Raw genomic sequence first — 6,435 nt, 5'->3', positions numbered from 1 at the left:
GTATTTATACTCCTGTAAATATGTCTGGTCAGTCTTCCGTGTTTACTCAAAGTACTGAATCTTTTTTACACGGCGGTCCTTCTGTTCCCACTGGGTATCAGTCACTTTCTGGTACCTTTGCGGGGGCATCTCCTCAACCCGTTGATCATGGGTTATTTGCTGGAAACAGTGGTAATGTACCATTGGGTGTAGGAGACATTTACATGATGTCAGGTTCAGTTCCCGTTTCCCAACCTCAAGGTGGCCAATTACCGCCTGGGGGGCAACCGCAGTTAACGCCTGGGAGGCAACCTCAAGGTACACAAATCGTGTCTGGGGGGCAACCTCAAAGTCAGTATGTACCTATGGTGCAATACGTGCCTCAAGGTCAACCTCAGCCTCAATATGTACCCCAAGGTCAACCTCAGTATCAATATCAACCTCAAGGATGGCAACCCCAAGGATGGCAACCTCAAGGGTATCAACCCCAAGGTTATCAACCTCAAGGGTACCAACCTCAAGGTCAAGGTCAACCCCAGTATCAGTATTTACCTCAAGGTTATCAACCTCAAGGTCAATACTCAGGTCAAGGTTATCAATCACCTCAAGGTCAGTCATATGTTCCAAGTATGGGAACTGCACCTTACAATTATCAATCCTACCCTCAATCTGGTTATGGATCTCAGTATCCTCAACCTGTTACGGGTCAATACCCTGGAATGTTAGTGTGGGATCCATCACAGGGTCAACAGGTGTTGCAGCCAAGTGTACAGATGGTTCCTCAAGCTGGACAACCCATAGTTTCTGGTCCAACCCAGCAACCGCAACCTGTCCAGCCAAATGTTCAAACTTCTGTAACTTCGGTAGTTACTCAGCCGTCAATTGCACCTAGTACTCCATCTCAAAGGGCTGCTGCAACTACCGCTACATCTACCATACTTACTTCTGGAGTATCGACGGCTCCAGTTTCTACTGTCCCTGTTACCACACCTCAGACATCTTTACCGTTGTCTGGATCTACGATTCAAACCACGGTCCAGATGCCTGTAGGTCAGCCTGGTATAAGTACGGTTGTCACTACTCAACCTCAATTTGTTCAACCTCCGTACCAGGGACAGTACCAACATGGGCAAGCTGTCCAACAACCGGTTTACCAGTATCAACCGTATCCTGGGTACACTTATCAACAACCTCAACAACCCCAGTACGGTCCGGTTAATCCTGGTTTTCCAGGAGGATATAATATCCCAAATGCGACTCCTGTTCCTAGTTATCCTGGATATCCTCCTCCTGGGGCTGGTATTGTGACCCAGAGTTTTAGAGATCCTAACCGGCAGTTACCGTTTATCGCAACTTTGGATTTACCCGACTTGACGCGCCTAACTAATGATCCAATTCAATATCTTCAGTTCTGGCCGCCAATGCCAAATAAGTTGCCCAACGATATACCCAAGTTCGAAGGTAAGTCTGGAGAGGATCCGTCCAATCATGTGATGACTTACCACCTCTGGTGTGCTTCGAATTCTATCTCCGATGATTCCATCCGCTTACGTCTTTTTCAACGTACACTCATTGGTCTCGCGGCCAAGTGGTACATTGAGTTGCCACGGGCCTCTTTTTACAACTTTAGCCAGTTAGCTACCTCGTTCTTAACTCACTTTCAGTTGCCAGTCAGATACGATAACGGCACGAAGTTATTAACTTCGCTAAAACAATCGACGTCCACGTACATTTCTGATCACATCCATGAGTGGAGACGTCGTAGGAGGTTAGTGAAAGTTTTTATCCCGGACCAAATCTTAGCTGAATGGTTTGTCAAATCATTATTACCGAAGATTACTGAAGATGTAGCTAAGGCCGGAGTAGTTACTGAGGAGCAAGTCATTGCTCAAGCACAATACCTTGACTTAGTTTACACTCAGTCGGGTACATTACACGAGAAGATTCCGGATCTTCCAAAGTCGAATCAAATCGCTGCTGCTCCTTCGGGATCTCATGCCGCTGATGGTATGATTGGTATAGTGACTACGAAGAGTAAGAAGAAGTCTTCCAAGGCCTCCAATACTCCAATTATCACTTTGCCTGATTCTCCGACAGGAGAGTCTTCTCCTCCTGAACTTACCGCCGACATTCACGCTGTAGAGTCATCTACGACCAAATCAAAAAACGGTGGAAAGAAGGAAAGAAGAAGGCTAAAGCAGACAAGGCTCCAAAGGAGAAAACTGAAAAGTCGGAAACCAATGACGAAAAACGCAAACCTCGATATCCTTGTCTTATTTGTGAAGAGGATCATTTTACGAGAGATTGCCCTCATCGGGCCGAGGTTGTGAAAATAGTCAAAGGTTCTCCCACTCCTGCTGTGTTAAAGAATCCATTTCCGGAGCAAGAGAATAAGATGATAGGTTCTTCTTCGAATGCCAGTGAAGAACCCATTTTGATGATGTCTCATGTGAGGATTGCGACTCGATCGCAAGATTATGGTAGTAAGGCTCCTGTTGATGGTAAGGAAGCAGAATCTTCTCACTCTAACCCATCAACCTCAGCTCCTGGTTCCGATCCACTACAGATCGAAAAACCTAACCCAGACTTAGTGATTAAGGCGCCCGCCAAGGGTGTACTTCGAAGGTCTGCTTTCAATCCACATGCGAGAGCAGCCCAGAATTACAACATTGTTGAGGACTTAGCTGTTTCACCTTCAGCAATGTCGGCACTCGAAGTGCTGCAATCATGTCCAGCACAACGGAAATTGCTTTTGTCGGCTATCGGAGCTGTCGATATTCAGGACCCGAACCTAATGATCTTTGATCTAGAAAATAGTACGCCACGTCTCCCCCATCAAATGGCTTTCCAAATTCCAGTGATAGTCAAAAACAGGCCTATTCATCGGACTGTGATTGATGAGGGAGCCTCTACGTGTATTATGTCGATTCAATGTTGGAGATCCTTGGTTCTCCTCCGTTGAACCAATCCCCCACCATCCTTAAGGCCTTTGATGGCCGTGGGTTCCGTCCGTTTGGTATTTTACAAGAATTGCCTATAGGGGTAGAAGGTAAAACCGTTAGTCTAGATGTGGAAGTGGTTGATGCCCCTCTAGACTACAACCTTCTTTTGGGTCGAAGTTGGTCATATGCTATGACAGCGGTCGTTTCATCGGTCTTCAGAATAATCAAGTTTCCATATAACGGTAAGATCGTGACTATTGATCAGCTGACATACTTTTCATCCGACCCAGCCTCTTCAGAGAGTATCCAGCATGTCGGTAAGACGACAATCCCTTATAGGGACGTTGGTGTAGGTTTAGTTAAGGATTCCGGTTTACTGGGAACTTTTCCTCTCCCTCCACTTAACGCAGACCCTTCATTTGCAACAATTCATATGATTACATCAGAAAACATTATTTATGACGATCCTTGGATTGTCCCATCTGACTCTGAGATAGACTCATTCGGTGATGTTATGCCTTTGAGTCCGTATGAAATTGCTTATGAAGCTGTCGTGTCTTTTACCGACTCGCATTCAACCGAAATCGACCAAATGAATGTGGTCAGTGAAGAATCACTTTTCACCTCAACCTTAGAACGGATAGCATTTCCCGAAGTTGTGTCATCTGACGAACAACTTCGCGAAATCCTAAGTGTAGATGATCTACCATGGGAGGATCTCCATCACAGATCTTCGTTTTTACCTAAGGATGATGCATTTGAAAATGACTTTTCATCTATTTTTACCGCTGAATATGTCAAAGACGCTCAGGATCCAACGAAACAATCTGATTCAGAGTTGAATTTAGGGAATATTTCTCGTACTATTCCCATTGATATTTCAGTGAAGCCCGGAATCGAGGAAAACATTCATATAGGTGCCGCTTGTACAGAAGATGAAATCCAAACTTACAAGGCCCTATTCCAAGAATTCCGCGACGTGTTTTCCTGGTCTTACGAGGAAATGCCGGGAATTGATCCTGCCATTGTTGTTCATGAAATAAAGACCTACCCGGATGCTAAACCCGTCCGGCAACGGTTGCGTCAGATCCACCCTCGAAAAGCGGCTGCGATTAAAGCAGAAGTCGAAAAGCTGTTGAAAGCAGGTTTCATTTATCCGATCCCGTTAACGGATTGGGTATCGAATATTGTTCCAGTTAACAAAAAACAAGGAACAATAAGAATCTGTATCGACTATAGGGATATAAATCGAGCTTGTCCAAAAGACAACTATCCTACGCCTTATATCGATCAAATTATTGATGATTGTGCCGGAAGTGAACTGTTTTCCTTTATGGATGGCTTTTCAGGCTATAATCAAATCAATATTCTACCTGCCGATCAACCAAAAACGGCATTCATTTGTCCATGGGGGACATTTTCTTATTGCAAGTTACCTTTTGGGCTTAAGAATGCCGGTGCCACTTTTCAACGGGCGATGTCTTATGCATTTCATGACATCAAGCACATTGTGCAACCCTATCTCGATGATTTGCCTGCTCATTCTTTACATCGAGCTGATCACCTTGTCCATCTACGAGCAATCTTTATGAGGTGTAGGCATTATCGAATTCGGTTGAATCCCCACAAGTGTGTTTTCTGTATAGAAACAGGTCGATTGCTGGGATTTGTTGTTTCAAAAACCGGCATTCGCGTCGATCCCTCGAAGGTCGAAGCTATCATCAAATTGCCTCCTCCTTCGAGTTTGCGCCAACTCCAAAGTTTGCAAGGGAAAGCGAACTTTTTACGCCGATTCATCCCAAACTACGCCGAGGTCACTAAAGGTTTTACACGGTTGTTGAAACAGAACACACAATTCTTTTGGGACGAGATTGCCCAACAATCTTTTGATGCACTTAAACACGCGTTGACCCATGCACCTTTGTTGCATCCTCCCAACTACAACCAGGACTACTTCTTATACCTCGCAGCTTCGCATTCCACCATTGGAATGGTGTTAGTTCAAGAAGATGAGTTCGGAGCGGAACATGTGATATATTATCTTAGTAGGACCTTAAATCCCACTGAGTTAAAATATTCGCATGTGGAGAAATTGGCCCTGGCAGCCGTTCAAGCTGTCCAGCGTTTCCGTCACTACATTCTTCTCCGTAAAACTACAGTTATTTCGGATTGCAACCCTATGATTTATATTTTGACAAAACAACTGCTAGGGGGCAAGTACTCTAAATGGATTGTCATCCTGCAAGAGTTCGACTTGGAGTTCGAGAAGTCCAAGTCTAAGAAATCCTTAGTTTTTGCGGAATTGATGTGTGATTTCCCGAGTGCTGACACAGAGACTGTGGCAGAGGAGTCCATTGCGGACGAATCTTTGTTTCTTATCAGTACGTTAGATCCATGGTACGGGGATATAATCATCTATCTCCAAACCCAAACCTTTCGGCCTGAAGCTTCCAAGGAAGAGCGTCGAAGAATTCGGTTTCAATCCCAGCAATTTAAAATTATTGGAGATACACTTTATCGCCGGGGGGCAGACTTAGTTTTTCGACGTTGTTTAACTCACGAAGAGGCTGAGAGAGTTTTGAATGATTGTCACTCTGGAGCATGTGGCGGTCATATGTCTGGGTATGCCACAGCTCAGAAGGTGTTGCGCGCTGGCTATTTCTGGTCGTCTATGTTTAAGGATTGTATCATTGCCGTCAGGAAATGCCACAACTGTCAAGTGTTTGATCGCAAGATGCGCGCTCCACCTGCTCCTCTCCACCCTATAATTGCCGCTGGTCCATTCGCCAAATGGGGTATTGACTTTATTACTTGTAACCCTCACTCGGCCGGGGGGCATGCGTATATCATCCTCGCGGTTGATTATTTTACTAAATGGGCCGAGGCGATGCCTACATTCGACGCAAGCGGCAAGACAGCTGCAGTTTTCATATTCAATCATATCATAACTAGGTTTGGTGTCCCACAAGCAATCATTACTGACCATGGGAGCCATTTTCGAAACGTCATGATGACTGAGCTAACAAGCCAGCTTGGTTTGTGCCACGATAGCTCTACTCCTTATTATTCGCAAGCCAACGGTTTGGTTGAGTCAATCAACAAAGTTCTAGTCATCATGATTCGATGGATCATTGGTATCCATCGAACGAATTGGCACAACATGTTATTTTCGGCGCTATGGGCATATCGAACTTCAGTGAAAAATTCAACAGGGTTCACTCCTTTCCAGCTAGTTTATGGCTTGGAAGCTGTTATCCCATCACTTCAAATGGCTGTCGAATTACTTCCAGCTACTTCCGAAGAGGAGAAACGGTTATTATACTTGGCTAAATTAGATGAGACTCGACGTGATGCTACATTAGCTATCGAGACTCACGCGAAACGAATGAAAGCTCAGTATGATAAAAATGTAACCCCTCGAAGTTTTTCGGAAGGAGACCTAGTATTATTATATGATCAAGCTAACGATAAGCTAGGTGCCGGAAAATTCGTTCCCATGTGGCATGGGCCCTAC

The sequence above is a fragment of the Pinus tabuliformis genome, chromosome 8, assembly GCF_031772625.1.
Source record: "Pinus tabuliformis cultivar Carrire ecotype Pingquan chromosome 8, CPIR1, whole genome shotgun sequence".
NCBI lineage: Eukaryota > Viridiplantae > Streptophyta > Pinopsida > Pinales > Pinaceae > Pinus > Pinus tabuliformis.
Note: the sequence above shows the minus strand (reverse complement) of the source record.